We start from the raw sequence: 19,194 nt of genomic DNA, 5'->3' as shown, positions 1-19,194 counted from the left end.
CGCCACCTACTCAGGGCTCAGATTCTCTCCCAGCACAAAGCCCCTACACATACAGATACTACCAGTACAAAACCAAACACAAACACAAATACCTTCTCCTCCAACAGAACTCCCACTCAAACTCCCCTGTTTACACCTCTGTTTACTAACTCCTGTGCCGCTGCCTGACTGGCTGCTACCTTTATAGGACCCCTAGTCAGTGAAGCCCCGCCCCCTAATCAGGGCTCAGCTTCTCTCCCAGCACAAAGCCCCTCCAAGCCTCTGCACATACAGATACTACCAATACAAAACCAAACACACACAAATACCTTCTCCTCCAACAGAATTCCCACTCAAACTCCCCTGTTTACAGCTCTGTTTGCTAGGTCCTGTGCCGCTGCACCTGTCTGTGCTGCTACCTTTATAGGACCCCTAGTCAGTGAAGCCCCGCCCCCTAATCAGGGCTCAGCTTCTCTCCCAGCACAAAGCCCCTCTAAGCCTCTACACATACAGATACCACCACTCAAACTCCCCTGTTTACACCTCTATTTGCGACCTCCTGTATCGCTGCAGCTATCTGTGCCGCTGCCTGACGAGCTGCTGCCTTTATAGAACCCCAAGTCAGTGTAGTCCCGCCCCCTAAATAGGGCTCAGCTTCTCTCCCAGCACAAAGCCCCTGCACATACAGATACCACCAATACAAAACCAAACACACAGAAATACCTTCTCCTCCAACAGAATTCCCACTCAAACTCCCCTGTTTACAGCTCTGTTTGCTAGGTCCTGTGCCGCTGCACCTGTCTGTGCTGCTCCCTTTATAGGACCCCTAGTCAGTGAAGCCCCGCCCCCTAATCAGGGCTCAGCTTCTCTCCCAGCACAAAGCCCCTCCAAGCCTCTGCACATACAGATACTACCAATACAAAACGAAACACACACACAAATACCTTCTCCTCCAACAGAACTCCCACTCAAACTCCCCTGTTTACAGATCTGTTTGCTAGCTCCTGTATCGCTGCAGCTATCTGTGCCGCTGCCTGACGAGCTGCTGCCTTTATAGAACCCCAAGTCAGTGTAGCCCCGCCCCCTAAATAGGGCTCAGCTTCTCTCCCAGCACAAAGCCCCTGCACATACAGATACCACCAATACAAAACCAAACACACAGAAATACCTTCTCCTTCAACAGAATTCCCACTCAAACTCCCCTGTTTACAGCTCTGTTTGCTAGGTCCTGTGCCGCTGCACCTGTCTGTGCTGCTACCTTTATAGGACCCCTAGTCAGTGAAGCCCCGCCCCCTAATCAGGACTCAGCTTCTCTCCCAGCACAAAGCCCCTACACATACGGATACTACCAATACAAAACCAAACACACACGAATACCTTCTCCTCCAACAGAACTCACACTCAAACTCCCCTGTTTACAGCTCTGTTTGCTAGCTCCTGTGCCGCTGCAGCTGTCTCTGCCGCTGCCTGACTGTCTGCTACCTTTATATGACCCCTAGTCAGTGAAGCCCCGCCCCCTAATCAGGGCTCAGCTTCTCTCCCAGCACAAAGCCCCTCCAAGCCTCTACACATACAGATGCTACCAATACAAAACCAAACACAAACAAATACCTTCTCCTCCAACAGAACTCCCACTCAAACTCCCCTGTTTACAGCTCTGTTTGCTAGCTCCTGTGCCGCTGCAGCTGTCTCTGCCGCTGCCTGACTGTCTGCTACCTTTATATGACCCCTAGTCAGTGAAGCCCCGCCCCCTAATCAGGGCTCAGCTTCTCTCCCAGCACAAAGCCCCTCCAGGCCTCTGCACATACAGATACTACCAATACAAAACCAAACACACACAAATACCTTCTCCTCCAACAGAACTCCCACTCAAACTCCCCTGTTTACACCTCTGTTTGCTAGCTCCTGTGCCGCTGCCTGACTGGCTGCTCCCTTTATAGGACCCCTAGTCAGTGAAGCCCCGCCCCCTAATCAGGGCTCAGCTTCTCTCCCAGCACAAAGCCCCTCCAAGCCTCTGCACATACAGATACTACCAATACAAAACCAAACACACACAAATACCTTCTCCTCCAACAGAATTGCCACTCAAACTCCCCTGTTTACAGCTCTGTTTGCTAGGTCCTGTGCCGCTGCACCTGTCTGTGCTGCTACCTTTATAGGACCCCTAGTCAGTGAAGCCCCGCCCCCTAATCAGGACTCAGCTTCTCTCCCAGCACAAAGCCCCTACACATACGGATACTACCAATACAAAACCAAACACACACAAATACCTTCTCCTCCAACAGAACTCACACTCAAACTCCCCTGTTTACACCTCTGGTAGCTCCTGTGCCGCTGCCTGACTGGCTGCTCCCTTTATAGGACCCCTAGTCAGTGAAGCCCCGCCTACTAATCAGGGCTCAGCTTCTCTCCCAGCACAAAGCCCCTCCAAGCCTCTACACATACAGATGCTACCAATACAAAACCAAACACACACAAATACCTTCTCCTCCAACAGAACTCCCACTCAAACTCCCCTGTTTACAGCTCTGTTTGCTAGCTCCTGTGCCGCTGCAGCTGTCTCTGCCGCTGCCTGACTGTCTGCTACCTTTATATGACCCCTAGTCAGTGAAGCCCCGCCCCCTAATCAGGGCTCAGCTTCTCTCCCAGCACAAAGCCCCTCCAAGCCTCTGCACATACAGATACTACCAATACAAAACCAAACACACACAAATACCTTCTCCTCCAACAGAATTCCCACTCAAACTCCCCTGTTTACAGCTCTGTTTGCTAGGTCCTGTGCCGCTGCACCTGTCTGTGCTGCTACCTTTATAGGACCCCTAGTCAGTGAAGCCCCGCCCCCTAATCAGGACTCAGCTTCTCTCCCAGCACAAAGCCCCTACACATACAGATACTACCAATACAAAACCAAACACACACAAATACCTTCTCCTCTAACAGAACTCCCACTCAAACTCCCCTGTTTACACCTCTGTTTGCTAGCTCCTGTGCCGCTGCCTGACTGGCTGCTCCCTTTATAGGACCCCTAGTCAGTGAAGCCCCGCCCCCTAATCAGGGCTCAGCTTCTCTCCCAGCACAAAGCCCCTCCAAGCCTCTGCACATACAGATACTACCAATACAAAACCAAACACACACAAATACCTTCTCCTCCAACAGAACTCCCACTCAAACTCCCCTGTTTACACCTCTGTTTGCTAGCTCCTGTGCCGCTGCCTGACTGGCTGCTACCTTTATAGGACCCCTAGTCAGGGAAGCCCCGCCCCCTAATCAGGGCTCAGCTTCTCTCCCAGCACAAAGCCCCTCCAAGCCTCTACACATACGTATACTACCAATACAAAACCAAACACACACACAAATACCTTCTCCTCCAACAGAACTCCAACTCAAACTCCCCTGTTTACAGCTCTGTTTGCTAGCTCCTGTGCCACTGCCTGACTGGCTGCTACCTTCATAGGACCCCTAGTCAGTGAAGCCCCGCCCCCTAATCAGGGCTCAGCTTCTCTCCCAGCACGAAGCCCCTACACATACAGATACTACCAATACAAAACCAAACACACACAAACACATTCTCCTCCAACAGAACTCCCACTCGAACTCCCCTGTTCACAGCTCTGTTTGCTAGCTCCTGTGCCACTGCCTGACTGGCTGCTACCTTCATAGGACCCCTAGTCAGTGAAGCTCCGCCAGCTAATCAGGGCTCAGCTTCTCTCCCAGCACGAAGCCCCTACACATACAGATACTACCAATACAAAACCAAACACACACAAATACCTTCTCCTCCAACGGAATTCCCACTCAAACTCCCCTGTTTACAGCTCTGTTTGCTAGCTCCTGTGCCGCTGCAGCTGTCTGTGCCGCTGCCTGACTAGCTGCTCCCTTTATAGGACCCCTAGTCAGTGAAGCCCCGCCACCTACTCAGGGCTCAGATTCTCTCCCAGCACAAAGCCCCTACACATACAGATACTACCAGTACAAAACCAAACACAAACACAAATACCTTCTCCTCCAACAGAACTCCCACTCAAACTCCCCTGTTTACACCTCTGTTTACTAACTCCTGTGCCGCTGCCTGACTGGCTGCTACCTTTATAGGACCCCTAGTCAGTGAAGCCCCGCCCCCTAATCAGGGCTCAGCTTCTCTCCCAGCACAAAGCCCCTCCAAGCCTCTGCACATACAGATACTACCAATACAAAACCAAACACACACAAATACCTTCTCCTCCAACAGAATTCCCACTCAAACTCCCCTGTTTACAGCTCTGTTTGCTAGGTCCTGTGCCGCTGCACCTGTCTGTGCTGCTACCTTTATAGGACCCCTAGTCAGTGAAGCCCCGCCCCCTAATCAGGGCTCAGCTTCTCTCCCAGCACAAAGCCCCTCTAAGCCTCTACACATACAGATACCACCACTCAAACTCCCCTGTTTACACCTCTGTTTGCGACCTCCTGTATCGCTGCAGCTATCTGTGCCGCTGCCTGACGAGCTGCTGCCTTTATAGAACCCCAAGTCAGTGTAGTCCCGCCCCCTAAATAGGGCTCAGCTTCTCTCCCAGCACAAAGCCCCTGCACATACAGATACCACCAATACAAAACCAAACACACAGAAATACCTTCTCCTCCAACAGAATTCCCACTCAAACTCCCCTGTTTACAGCTCTGTTTGCTAGGTCCTGTGCCGCTGCACCTGTCTGTGCTGCTCCCTTTATAGGACCCCTAGTCAGTGAAGCCCCGCCCCCTAATCAGGGCTCAGCTTCTCTCCCAGCACAAAGCCCCTCCAAGCCTCTGCACATACAGATACTACCAATACAAAACGAAACACACACACAAATACCTTCTCCTCCAACAGAACTCCCACTCAAACTCCCCTGTTTACAGATCTGTTTGCTAGCTCCTGTATCGCTGCAGCTATCTGTGCCGCTGCCTGACGAGCTGCTGCCTTTATAGAACCCCAAGTCAGTGTAGCCCCGCCCCCTAAATAGGGCTCAGCTTCTCTCCCAGCACAAAGCCCCTGCACATACAGATACCACCAATACAAAACCAAACACACAGAAATACCTTCTCCTCCAACAGAATTCCCACTCAAACTCCCCTGTTTACAGCTCTGTTTGCTAGGTCCTGTGCCGCTGCACCTGTCTGTGCTGCTACCTTTATAGGACCCCTAGTCAGTGAAGCCCCGCCCCCTAATCAGGACTCAGCTTCTCTCCCAGCACAAAGCCCCTACACATACGGATACTACCAATACAAAACCAAACACACACGAATACCTTCTCCTCCAACAGAACTCACACTCAAACTCCCCTGTTTACACCTCTGCTAGCTCCTGTGCCGCTGCCTGACTGGCTGCTCCCTTTATAGGACCCCTAGTCAGTGAAGCCCCGCCTTCTAATCAGGGCTCAGCTTCTCTCCCAGCACAAAGCCCCTCCAAGCCTCTACACATACAGATGCTACCAATACAAAACCAAACACACACAAATACCTTCTCCTCCAACAGAACTCCCACTCAAACTCCCCTGTTTACACCTCTGTTTGCTAGCTCCTGTGCCGCTGCAGCTGTCTCTGCCGCTGCCTGACTGTCTGCTACCTTTATATGACCCCTAGTCAGTGAAGCCCCGCCCCCTAATCAGGGCTCAGCTTCTCTCCCAGCACAAAGCCCCTCCAGGCCTCTGCACATACAGATACTACCAATACAAAACCAAACACACACAAATACCTTCTCCTCCAACAGAACTCCCACTCAAACTCCCCTGTTTACACCTCTGTTTGCTAGCTCCTGTGCCGCTGCCTGACTGGCTGCTCCCTTTATAGGACCCCTAGTCAGTGAAGCCCCGCCCCCTAATCAGGGCTCAGCTTCTCTCCCAGCACAAAGCCCCTCCAAGCCTCTGCACATACAGATACTACCAATACAAAACCAAACACACACAAATACCTTCTCCTCCAACAGAATTCCCACTCAAACTCCCCTGTTTACAGCTCTGTTTGCTAGGTCCTGTGCCGCTGCACCTGTCTGTGCTGCTACCTTTATAGGACCCCTAGTCAGTGAAGCCCCGCCCCCTAATGAGGACTCAGCTTCTCTCCCAGCACAAAGCCCCTACACATACGGATACTACCAATACAAAACCAAACACACACAAATACCTTCTCCTCCAACAGAACTCCCACTCAAACTCCCCTGTTTACAGCTCTGTTTGCTAGCTCCTGTGCCGCTGCCTGACTGGCTGCTCCCTTTATAGGACCCCTAGTCAGTGAAGCCCCGCCCCCTAATCAGGGCTCAGCTTCTCTCCCAGCACAAAGCCCCTCCAAGACTCTGCACATACAGATACTACCAATACAAAACCAAACACACACAAATACCTTCTCCTCCAACAGAACTCCCACTCAAACTCCCCTGTTTACACCTCTGTTTGCTAGCTCCTGTGCCGCTGCCTGACTGGCTGCTACCTTTATAGGACCCCTAGTCAGGGAAGCCCCGCCCCCTAATCAGGGCTCAGCTTCTCTCCCAGCACAAAGCCCCTCCAAGCCTCTACACATACGTATACAACCAATACAAAACCAAACACACACACAAATACCTTCTCCTCCAACAGAACTCCAACTCAAACTCCCCTGTTTACAGCTCTGTTTGCTAGCTCCTGTATCGCTGCAGCTGTCTGTGCCGCTGCCTGACTAGCTGCTGCATTTATAGAACCCCAAGTCAATGTAGCCCCGCCCCCTAATCAGGGCACAGCTTCTCTCCCAGCACAAAGCCCCTGCACATACAGATACCACCAATACAAAACCAAACACACACAAACACCTTCTCCTCCAACAGAATTTCCACTCAAACTCCGCTGTTTCCAGCTCTGTTTGCTAGGTCCTGTGCCGTTGCACCTGTCTGTGCTGCTACCTTTATAAGACCCCTAGTCAGTGAAGCCCCGCCCCCTAATCAGGACTCAGCTTCTCTCCCAGCACAAAGCCCCTCCACATACGGATACTACCAATACAAAACCAAACACACACGAATACCTTCTCCTCCAACAGAACTCCCACTCAAACTCCCCTGTTTACAGCTCTGTTTGCTAGCTCCTGTGCCGCTGCCTGACTAGCTGCTACCTTTATAGGACACCAGTCAGTGAAGCCCCGCCCCCTAATCAGGGCTCAGCTTCTCTCCCAGCACAAAGCCTCTACACATACAGATACTGCCAATACAAAACCAAACACACACAAATACCTTCTCCTCCAACAACGCTCCCACTCAATCTCCCCTGTTTACAGCTCTGTTTGCTAGCTCCTGTGCCGCTGCCTGACTGGCTGCTCCCTTTATAGGACCCCTAGTCAGTGAAGCCCCGCCCCCTCATCAGGGCTCATCTTCTCTCCCAGCACAAAGCCCCTGCACATACAGATACTAACAATACAAAACCAAACACACACACACAAATACCTTCTCCTCCAACAGAACTCCCACTCAAACTCCCCTGTTTACAGCTCTGTTTGCCAGCTCCTGTGCCGCTGCCTGACTGGCTGCTCCCTTTATAGGACCCCTAGTCAGTGAAGCCCCGCCCCTAATCAGGGCTCAGCTTCTCTCCCAGCACAAAGCCCCTCCAAGCCTCTACACATACTGATACTACGAATACAAAACCAAACACACACAAATACCTTCTCCTCCAACAGAACTCCCACTCAAGCTCCCATGTTTACAGCTCTGTTTGCTAGCTCCTGTGCCGCTGCAGCTGTCTTTGCCGCTGCCTGACTGGCTGCTCCCCTTATAGGACCCCTAGTCAGTGAAGCCCCGCCCCCTAATCAGGGCTCAGCTTCTCTCCCAGCACAAAGCCCCTACACATACAGGTACGAACAATCCAAAACCAAACACACACACACAAATACCTTCTCCTCCAACAGAACTCCCACTCAAACTCCCCTGTTTACAGCTCTCTTTGCTAGCTGCTGTGCCGCTGCCTGACTGGCTGCTACCTTTATAGGACCCCTAGTCAGAGAAGCCCCGCCCCCTAACCAGGGCTCAGCTTCTCTCCCAGCACAAAGTCCCCGCACATACAGGTACTAACAATACAAAACCAAACACACACGCACAAATACCTTCTCCTCCAACAGAACTCCCAATCAAACTCCCCTGTTTACAGCTCTGTTTGCTAGCTCCTGTACCGCTGCAGCTGTCTGTGTCGCTGCCTGACTGGCTGCTCCCTTTATAGGACCCCTAGTCAGTGAAGCCCCGCCCCCTAATCAGGGCTCAACTTCTCTCCAAGCACAAAGCCCCTCCAAGCCTCTACACATACAGATACCACCAATACAAAACCAAACACACACACAAATACCTTCTCCTCCAACAGAACTCCCACTCAAACTCCCCTGTTTACCGCTCCGTTTGCTAGCTCCTGTGCCGCTGCCTGACTGGCTGCTACCTTTATAGGACCCCTAGTCAGTGAAGCCCCGCCCCTAATCAGGGCTCAGCTTCTCTCCCAGCACAAAGCCCCTACACATACAGATACGAACAATACGAAACCAAACACACACACACAAATACCTTCTCCTCCAACAGAACTCCCACTCAAACTCCCCTGTTTACAGGTCTGTTTGCTAGCTCCTGTGCCGCTGCCTGACTGGCTGCTCCCTTTATAGGACCCCTAGTCAGTGAAGCCCCGCCCCCTAATCAGGGCTCAGCTTCTCTCCCAGCACAAAGCCCCTCCAAGCCTCTACACATGATGATAATACCAATACAAAACCAAACACACACAAATACCTTCTCCTCCAACAGAACTCCCACTCAAACTCCCCTGTTTACAGCTCTGTTTGCTAGCTCCTGTGCCGCTGCCTGACTGGCTGCTACCTTCATAGGAACACTAGTCAGGGAAGCCCCGCCCCCTAATCAGGGCTCAGCTTCTCTCCCAGCACAAAGCCCCGCCAAGCCCCTACACATACAGATACTACCAATACAAAACCAAACACACACACACAAATACCTTCTCCTCCAACAGAACTCCCACTCAAACTCCCCTGTTTACAGCTCTGTTTGCTATCTCCTGTGCCGCTGCCTGACTGGCTGCTACCTTTATAGGACACCTCATCAGGGAAGCCCCGCCCCCTAATCAGGGCTCAGCTTCTCTCCCAGCACAAAGCCTCTACACATACAGATACTACCAATACAAAACCAAACACACACATATACCTTCTCCTCCAACAGAACTACCTCTCAAACTCCCCTGTTTACAGCTCTGTTTGCTAGCTCCTGTGCCGCTGGCTGACTGGCTGCTACCTTTATAGGACACCTCGTCAGGGAAGCCCCGCCCCTAATCAGGGCTCAGCTTCTCTCCCAGCACAAAGCCCCTACACATACAGATACGAAGAATAGGAAACCAAACACACACACACAAATACCTTCTCCTCCAACAGAACTCCTACTCAAACTCACCTGTTTACAGCTCTGTTTGTTAGCTCCTGTGTCGCTGCAGCTGTCTGTGCCCCTGCCTGACTGGCTGCTCCCTTTATAGGACCAATAGTCAGTGAAGCCTCGCCCCCTAATAAGGGCTCAGCTTCTCTCCCAGCACAAAGCCCCAACACATACAGGTACTACCAATACAAAACCAAAAACACACAAATACCTTCTCCTCCAACAGAACTCCCACTCAAACTCCCCTGTTTACAGCTCTGTTTCCTAGCTCCTGTGCCGCTGCCTGACTGGCTGCTACCTTTATAGGACCCCTAGTCAGGGAAGCCCCGCCCCCAATCAGGGCTCAGCTTCTCTCCCAGCACAAAGCCCCTGCACATACAGATACCACCAATACAAAACCAAACACACACGAATACCTTCTCCTCCAACAGAACTCCCACTCAAACTCCCCTGTTTACAGCTCTGTTTGCTAGCTAATGTACCGCTGCAGCTGTCTGTGCCGCTGCCTGACTGGCTGCTACCTTCATAGGACCCCTAGTCAGTGAATCCCCGCCCCTAATCAGGGCTCAGCTTCTCTCCCAGCACAAAGCCTCTACACATACAGATACCACCAATACAAAACCCAATACACACACATACGTTCTCCTCAAACAGAACTCCCACTCAAACTCCGCTGTTTACAGCTCTGTTTGCGAGCTCCTGTGCCGCTGCAGCTGTCTGTGCCGCTGCCTGACTGCCTGCTACCTTTATAGGACCCCTCGTAAGTGAAGCCCCGCCCCCTAGTCAGGTCTCAGGTTCTTTCCCAGCACAAAGCCCCTACAAGCCTCTACACATACAGATACTACCAATACAAAACCAAACACACACAAATACCTTCTCCTCCAATCGAACTCCCGCTCAAACTCCGCTGTTTCCAGCTCTGTTTGCTAGCTCCTGTGCCGCTGCAGCTGTCTGTGCCGCTCCGTTTATAGGTCCCCTAGTAAGTGAAGCCCCGCCCCCTAGTCAGGTCTCAGCTTCTCTCCCAGCACAAAGCCCCTGCAAGCCTCTACACATACAGATACTACCAATACAAAACCAAACACACACAAATACCTTCTCCTCCAACAGAACTCCCACACAAACTACCCTGTTTACAGCTCTGTTTGCTAGCTCCTGTGCCGCTGTCTGACTAGCTGCTCCCTTTACAGGACCCCTAGTCAGGGAAGCCCCGCCCCCTAATCAGGGCTCAGCTTTTCTCCCAGCACAAAGCCCCTCCAAGCCTCTACAAATACAAAACCAAACACACACACAAATACCTTCTCCTCCAACAGAACTCCCACTCAAACTCCCCTGTTTCCAGCTCTGTTTGCTAGCTCCTATGCCACTGCAGCTGTCTGTGCCGCTACCTTTATAGGACCCCTAGTCAGTGAAGCCCCGCCCCCTAATCAGGGCTCAGCTTCTCTCCCAGCACAGAGAACCTACAAGCCTCTAAACATACAGATACTACCAATACAAAACCAAACACACACACAAATACCTTCTTCTCCAACAGAACTCCCACTCAAACTCCCCTGTTCACAGCTCTGTTTGCTAGCTCCTGTGCCGCTGCAGCTGTCTGTGCCGCTGCCTTTATAGGACCCCTACTCAGGGAAGCCCCGCCCCCTAATCAGGGCTCAGCTTCTCTCCCAGCACAAAGCCCCTACACATACAGATACTACCAATACCAAACCAACCACACACACAAATACCTTCTCCTCCAACAGAACTCCCACTCCAACTCCCCTGTTTACAGCTCTGTTTGCTAGCTCCTGTGCCACTGCCTGACTGGCTGCTACCTTCATAGGACCCCTAGTCAGTGAAGCCCCGCCCCCTAATCAGGGCTCAGCTTCTCTCCCAGCACGAAGCCCCTACACATACAGATACTACCAATACAAAACCAAACACACACAAACACATTCTCCTCCAACAGAACTCCCACTCAAACTCCCCTGTTTACAGCTCTGTTTCCTAGGTCCTGTGCCGCTGCACCTGTCTGTGCTGCTACCTTTATAGGACCCCTAGTCAGTGAAGCCCCGCCCCCTAATCAGGGCTCAGCTTCTCTCCCAGCACAAAGCCCCTACACATACAGGTACTACCAATAAAAACCAAACACACACAAATACCTTCTCCTGCAACAGAACTCCCACTCAAACTCCCCTGTTCACAGCTCTGTTTGCTAGCTCCTGTGCCGCTGCAGCTGTCTGTGCCGCTGCCTTTATAGGACCCCTAGTCAGTGAAGCCCCGCCCCCTAATCAGGGCTCAGCTTCTCTCCCAGCACAAAGCCCCTCCAAGCCTCTGCACATACAGATACTACCAATACAAAACCAAACACACACAAATACCTTCTCCTCCAACAGAACTCCCACTCCAACTCCCCTGTTTACAGCTCTGTTTGCTAGCTCCTGTGCCACTGCAGCTGTCTGTGCCGCTGCCTGACTGGCTGCTACCTTCATAGGACCCCTAGTCAGTGAAGCCCCGCCCCCTAATCAGGACTCAGCTTCTCTCCCAGCACAAAGCCCCTACACATACGGATACTACCAATACAAAACCAAACACACACGAGCACCTTCTCCTCCAACAGAACTCCCACTCCAACTCCCCTGTTTACAGCTCTGTTTGCTAGCTCCTGTGCCGCTGCAGCTGTCTGTGCCGCTGCCTGACTGGCTGCTACCTTCATAGGACCCCTAGTCAGTGAATCCCCGCCCCTAATCAGGGCTCAGCTTCTCTCCCAGCACAAAGCCCCTACACATATGCATACTACCAATACAAAACCAAACACACACAAATACCTTCTCCTCCAACAGAACTCCCACTCAAACTCCCCTGTTTACAGCTCTGTTTGTTAGCTCCTGTGCCGCTGCAGCTGTCTGTGCCGCTGCCTGACTGGCTGCTACCTTCATAGAACCCCTAGTCAGTGAAGCCCCGCCCTCTAATCAGGGCTCAGCTTCTCTCCCAGCTCAAAGCCTCTACACATACAGATACCACCAATACAAAACCCAATACACACAAATACCTTCTCCTCCAACAGAACTCCCACTCCAACTCCGCTGTTTACAGCTCTGTTTGCGAGCTCCTGTGCCGCTGCAGTTGTCTGTGTCGCTGCCTGACTGGCTGCTACCTTTATAGGACCCCTAGTCAGTGAAGCCCCGCCCCCTAATCAGGGCTCAGCTTCTCTTCCAGCACAAAGCCCCTGCACATACAGATACCACTAATACAAAACCAAACACACACACAAATATACCTCTTCCTCCAACAGAACTCCCACTCAAACTCCCCTGTTTACCGCTCCGTTTGCTAGCTCCTGTGCCCCTGCCTGACTGGCTGCTCCCTTTATAGGACCAATAGTCAGTGAAGCCTCGCCCCCTAATAAGGGCTCAGCTTCTCTCCCAGCACAAAGCCCCAACACATACAGGTACTACCAATACAAAACCAAAAACACACAAATACCTTCTCCTCCAACAGAACTCCCACTCAAACTCCCCTGTTTACAGCTCTGTTTGCTAGCTCCTGTGCCGCTGCACCTGTCTGTGCCGCTGCCTGACTGGCTGCTCCCTTTATAGGATCCCTAGTCAGTGAAGCCCCGCCCCCTAATCAGGGCTCAGCTTCTCTCCCAGCACAAAGCCCCTGCACATACAGATAACACCAATACAAAACCAAGCACACACAAATACCTTCTCCTCCAACATAACTCAAACTCCCCTGTCTACAGCTCTTTTTGCTAGCTCCTGTACCGCTGCAGCTGTCTGTGTTGCTGCCTGACTGGCTGCTCCCTTTATAGGACCCCTAGTCAGTGAAGCCCCGCCCCCTAATCAGGGCTCAACTTCTCTCCGAGCACAAAGCCAGTAAACATACAGATACCACCAATACAAAACCAAACACACACAAGTACCTTCTCCTCCAACAGAACTCCCACTCAAACAGCCCTGTTTCCAGCTCTTTTTGCTAGCTCCTGTACCGCTGCAGCTGTCTGTGTCGCTCCTTACTGGCTGCTCCCATTACCGGACCCCTAGTCAGTGAAGCCCCGCCCCCTAATCAGGGCTCAACTTCTCTCCCAGCACAAAGCCCCTGCACATACAGATACCACCAATACAAAACCAAACACACACACAAATACCTTCTCCTCCAACAGAACTCCCACTCAAACTCCCCTGTTTACAGCTCTCTTTGCTAGCTCCTGTGCCGCTGCAGCTGTCTGTTCCGCTGCCTGACTGGCTGCTCCCTTCATAGGACCCCTAGTCAGTGAAGCCCCGCCCCCTAATCAGGGCTCAGCTTCTCTCCCAGCACAAAGCCCCTACACATACAGATACAACCAATACAAAACCAAATACACACACATACGTTCTCCTCCAACATAACTCCCACTCAAACTCCCCTGTTTACAGCACTCTTTGCTAGTTCCTGTTCCGCTGCAGCTGTCTGTGCCGCTGCCTGACTGGCTGCTCCCTTTATAGGACCCCTAGTCAGTGAAGCCCCGCCCCCTAGTCAGGGCTCAGCTTCTCTCCCAGCACAAAGCCCCTACACATACAGATACTACCAATACAAAACCGAACACAAATACCTTCTCCTCCAACAGAACTCCCACTCAAACTCCCCTGTTTACAGCTCTGTTTGCTAGCTCCTGTGCCGCTGCAGCTGTCTGTGCCGCTGCCTGACTGGCTGCTCCCTTTATAGGACCCCTAGTCAGTGAAGCCCCGCCCCCTAATCAGGGCTCAGCTTCTCTCCCAGCACAAAGCCCCTACACATACAGATACTACCAATACAAAACCAAACACACACAAATAACTTCTCCTCCAACAGGGGTTTTTGAGTGGGAGTTCTGTTTACAGCTCTGTTTGCTAGCTCCTGTGACGCTGCAGCTGTCTGTGCCGCTGCCTGACTGGCTGCTACCTTCATAGGACCCCTAGTCAGTGAAGCCCCGCCCCCTAATCAGGGCTCAGCTTCTCTGCCAGCACAAAGCCCCTACACAAACGGACACTACCAATACAAAACCAAACACACACAAATACCTTCTGCTCCAACAGAACTCCCACTCCAACTCCCCTGTTTACAGCTCTGTTTGCTAGCTCCTGTGCCACTGCAGCTGTCTGTGCCGCTGCCTGACTGGCTGCTACCTTCATAGGACCCCTAGTGAGTGAAGCCCCGCCCCCTAATCAGGGCTCAGCTTCTCTCGCAGCACAAAGCCCATACAAGCCTCTACACATACAGATACCACCAATACAAAACCAAACACACACACAAATACCTTCTCCTCCAACAGAACTCCCACTCAAACTCCCCTGTTTACAGCTCTGTTTGCTAGCTCCTGTGCCGCTGCAGCTGTCTGTGCCGCTGTCTGACTGGCTGCTACCTTCATAGGACCCCTAGTCAGTGAAGCCCCGCCCCCTAATCAGGGCTCAGCTTCTCTCCCAACACAAAGCCCCTAACATACAGATACTACCAATACAAAACCAAACACACACAAATACCTTCTCCTCCAACTGAGCTCCCACTCCAACTCCCCTGTTCACAGCTCTGTTTGCTAGCTCCTGTGCCGCTGCCTGACTGGCGGCTACCTTCATAGGACCCCTAGTCATTGAAGCCCCGCCCCCTAATCAGGGCTCAGCTTCTCTCCCAGAACAAAGCCCCTACACAAACAGATACCACCAATACAAAACCAAACACACACAAATATCTTCTCCTCCAAGAGAACTCCCACTCAAACTCCCCTGTTTACAGCTCTGTTTGCTAGCTCCTGTGCCGCTGCAGCTGTCTGTGCCGCTGCCTGACTGGCTGCTACCTTCATAGGACCCCTAGTCAGTGAAGCCCCGCCCCCTAATCATGGCTCAGCTTCTCTCCCAGCACAAAGACCCTCCAAGCCTCTACACATACAGATACTACCAATACAAAACCAAACACACACAAATACCTTCTCCTCCAACAGAACTCCCACTCAAACTCCCCTGTTTACAGTTCTGTTTACTAGCTCCTGTGCCGCTGCCTGACTGGCTGCTACCTTTATAGGACCCCTAGTCAGGGAAGCCCCGCCCCCTAATCAGGGCTCAGGTTCTCTCCCAGCACAAAGCCCCTACAAGCCTCTACACATACAGATACCACCAATACAAAACCAAATACACACAAATACCTTCTCCTCCAACAGAACTCCCACTCAAACTCCCCTGTTTACAGCTCTGTTTGCTAGGTCCTGTGCCGCTGCACCTGTTTGTGCTGCTACCTTTATAGGACCCCTAGTCAGTGAAGCCCCGCCCCCTAATCAGGACTCAGCTTCTCTCCCAGCACAAAGCCCCTACACATACAGATACGACCAATACAAAACCAAACATACACAAACACCTTCTCCTCCAACAGAACTCCGACTCAAACTCCCCTTTTAACAGCTCTGTTTGCTAGCTCCTGTGGCTCTGCAGCTGTCTGTGCCGCTGCCTGACTGGCTGCTATCTTCATAGGACCCCTAGTCAGTGAAACCCCGCTCCCTAATCAGGGCTCAGCTTCTCTCGCAGCACAAAGCCCATACAAGCCTCTACACATACAGATACCACCAATACAAAACCAAACACACACACAAATACCTTCTCCTCCAACAGAAGTCCCTCTCAAACTCCCCTGTTTACAGCTCTGTTTGCTAACTCCTGTGCCGCTGCACCTGTTTGTGCTGCTACCTTTATCGGACCCCTAGTCAGTGAAGCCCCGCCCCCTAATCAGGACTCAGCTTCTCTCCCAGCACAAAGCCCCTACACATTCAGATACTACCAATAAAAAACCAAACACACACGAATACCTTCTCCTCCAACAGAACTCCCACTCAAACTCCCCTGTTTACAGCTCTGTTTGCTAGCTCCTGTGCCACTGCAGCTGTCTGTGCTGCTACATTTATAGGATCCCTAGTCAGTGAAGCCCCGCCCCCTAATCAGGGCTCAGCTTCTCTCCCAGCACAAAGCCTCTCCAAGCCTCTACACGTACAGAAACTACCAATACAAAACCAAACACACACACAAATACCTTCTCCTCCAACAGAACTGCCACTCAAACTCCCCTGTTCACAGCTCTGTTTGCTAGCTCCTGTGCCGCTGCAGCTGTCTGTGCCGCTGCCTGACTGGCTGCTCCCTTTATAGGACCCCTAGTCAGTGAAAAGCCGCCCCCTAATCAGGGCTCAGTTTCTGTCCCAGCACAAAGCCCCTACAAGCCTCTACACATACAGATACCACCAATACAGAACCAAACACACACAAATACCTTCTCCTCCAACAGAACTCCCACTCAAACTCCCCTGTTTACAGCTCTGTTTGTTCGCTCCTGTGCCTCTGCCTGACTGGCTGCTACCTTTATAGGACCCCTAGTCAGGCAAGCCCCGCCCCCTAATCAGGGCTCAGCTTCTCTCCCAGCACAAAGCCCCTACACAAACAGATACCACCAATACAAAACCAAACACACACAAATATCTTCTCCTCCAACAGAACTCCCACTCAAACAGCCCTGTTTCCAGCTCTTTTTGCTAGCTCCTGTACCGCTGCAGCTGTCTGTGTCGCTCCTTACTGGCTGCTCCCATTACCGGACCCCTAGTCAGTGAAGCCCCGCCCCCTAATCAGGGCTCAACTTCTCTCCCAGCACAAAGCCCCTGCACATACAGATACCACCAATACAAAACCAAACACACACACAAATACCTTCTCCTCCAACAGAACTCCCACTCAAACTCCCCTGTTTACAGCTCTCTTTGCTAACTCCTCTGCCACTGCAGCTGTCTGTTCCGCTGCCTGACTGGCTGCTCCCTTCATAGGACCCCTAGTCAGTGAAGCCCCGCCCCCTAATCAGGGCTCAGCTTCTCTCCCAGCACAAAGCCCCTACACATAGAGATATCACCAATTCAAAACCAAACACACACAAATACCTTCTCCTCCAACAGAACTCCCACTCAAACTCCCCTGTTTACAGCTCTGTTTGCTAGCTCCTGTGCCGCTGCAGCTGTCTGTTCCGCTGCCTGACTGGCTGCTCCCTTCATAGGACCCCTAGTCAGTGAAGCCCCGCCCCCTAATCAGGGCTCAGCTTCTCTCCCAGCACAAAGCCCCTACACATACAGATACAACCAATACAAAACCAAATACACACACATACGTTCTCCTCCAACATAACTCCCACTCAAACTCCCCTGTTTACAGCATTCTTTGCTAGTTCCTGTTCCGCTGCAGCTGTCTGTGCCGCTGCCTGACTGGCTGCTCCCTTTATAGGACCCCTAGACAGTGAAGCCCCGCCCCCTAGTCAGGGCTCAGCTTCTCTCCCAGCACAAAGCCCCTACACATACAGATCCTACCAATACAAAACCGAACACAAATGCCTTCTCCTCCAACAGAACTCCCACTCAAACTCCCCTGTTTACAGCTCTGTTTGCTAGCTCCTGTGCCGCTGCAGCTGTCTGTGCCGCTGCCTGACTGGCTGCTCCCTTTATAGGACCCCTAGTCAGTGAAGCCCCGCCCCCTAATCAGGGCTCAGCTTCTCTCCCAGCACAAAGCCCCTACACATACAGATACAACCAATACAAAACCAAATACACACACATACGTTCTCCTCCAACAGAACTCCCACTCAAACTCCCCTGTTTACAGCACTCTTTGCTAGTTCCTGTTCCGCTGCAGCTGTCTGTGCCGCTGCCTGACTGGCTGCTCCCTTTATAGGACCCCTAGTCAGTGAAGCCCCGCCCCCTAATCAGGGCTCAGCTTCTCTCCCAGCACAAAGCCCCTACACATACAGATACTACCAATACAAAACCAAACACACACAAATAACTTCTCCTCCAACAGGGGTTTTTGAGTGGGAGTTCTGTTTACAGCTCTGTTTGCTAGCTCCTGTGACGCTGCAGCTGTCTGTGCCGCTGCCTGACTGGCTGCTACCTTCATAGGACCCCTAGTCAGTGAAGCCCCGCCCCCTAATCAGGGCTCAGCTTCTCTGCCAGCACAAAGCCCCTACACAAACGGACACTACCAATACAAAACCAAACACACACAAATACCTTCTGCTCCAACAGAACTCCCACTCCAACTCCCCTGTTTACAGCTCTGTTTGCTAGCTCCTGTGCCACTGCAGCTGTCTGTGCCGCTGCCTGACTGGCTGCTACCTTCATAGGACCCCTAGTGAGTGAAGCCCCGCCCCCTAATCAGGGCTCAGCTTCTCTCGCAGCACAAAGCCCATACAAGCCTCTACACATACAGATACCACCAATACAAAACCAAACACACACACAAATACCTTCTCCTCCAACAGAACTCCCACTCAAACTCCCCTGTTTACAGCTCTGTTTGCTAGCTCCTGTGCCGCTGCAGCTGTCTGTGCCGCTGTCTGACTGGCTGCTACCTTCATAGGACCCCTAGTCAGTGAAGCCCCGCCCCCTAATCAGGGCTCAGCTTCTCTCCCAGCACAAAGCCCCTAACATACAGATACTACCAATACAAAACCAAACACACACAAATACCTTCTCCTCCAACTGAGCTCCCACTCCAACTCCCCTGTTCACAGCTCTGTTTGCTAGCTCCTGTGCCGCTGCCTGACTGGCGGCTACCTTCATAGGACCCCTAGTCATTGAAGCCCCGCCCCCTAATCAGGGCTCAGCTTCTCTCCCAGAACAAAGCCCCTACACAAACAGATACCACCAATACAAAACCAAACACACACAAATATCTTCTCCTCCAAGAGAACTCCCACTCAAACTCCCCTGTTTACAGCTCTGTTTGCTAGCTCCTGTGCCGCTGCAGCTGTCTGTGCCGCTGCCTGACTGGCTGCTACCTTCATAGGACCCCTAGTCAGTGAAGCCCCGCCCCCTAATCATGGCTCAG

This window comes from Lepidochelys kempii, chromosome 27, assembly GCF_965140285.1.
Source record: "Lepidochelys kempii isolate rLepKem1 chromosome 27, rLepKem1.hap1, whole genome shotgun sequence".
Lineage (NCBI taxonomy): Eukaryota > Metazoa > Chordata > Testudines > Cheloniidae > Lepidochelys > Lepidochelys kempii.
The sequence above is the reverse complement of the archived record's forward strand: the minus strand, read 5'-3'. Positions refer to the sequence as shown.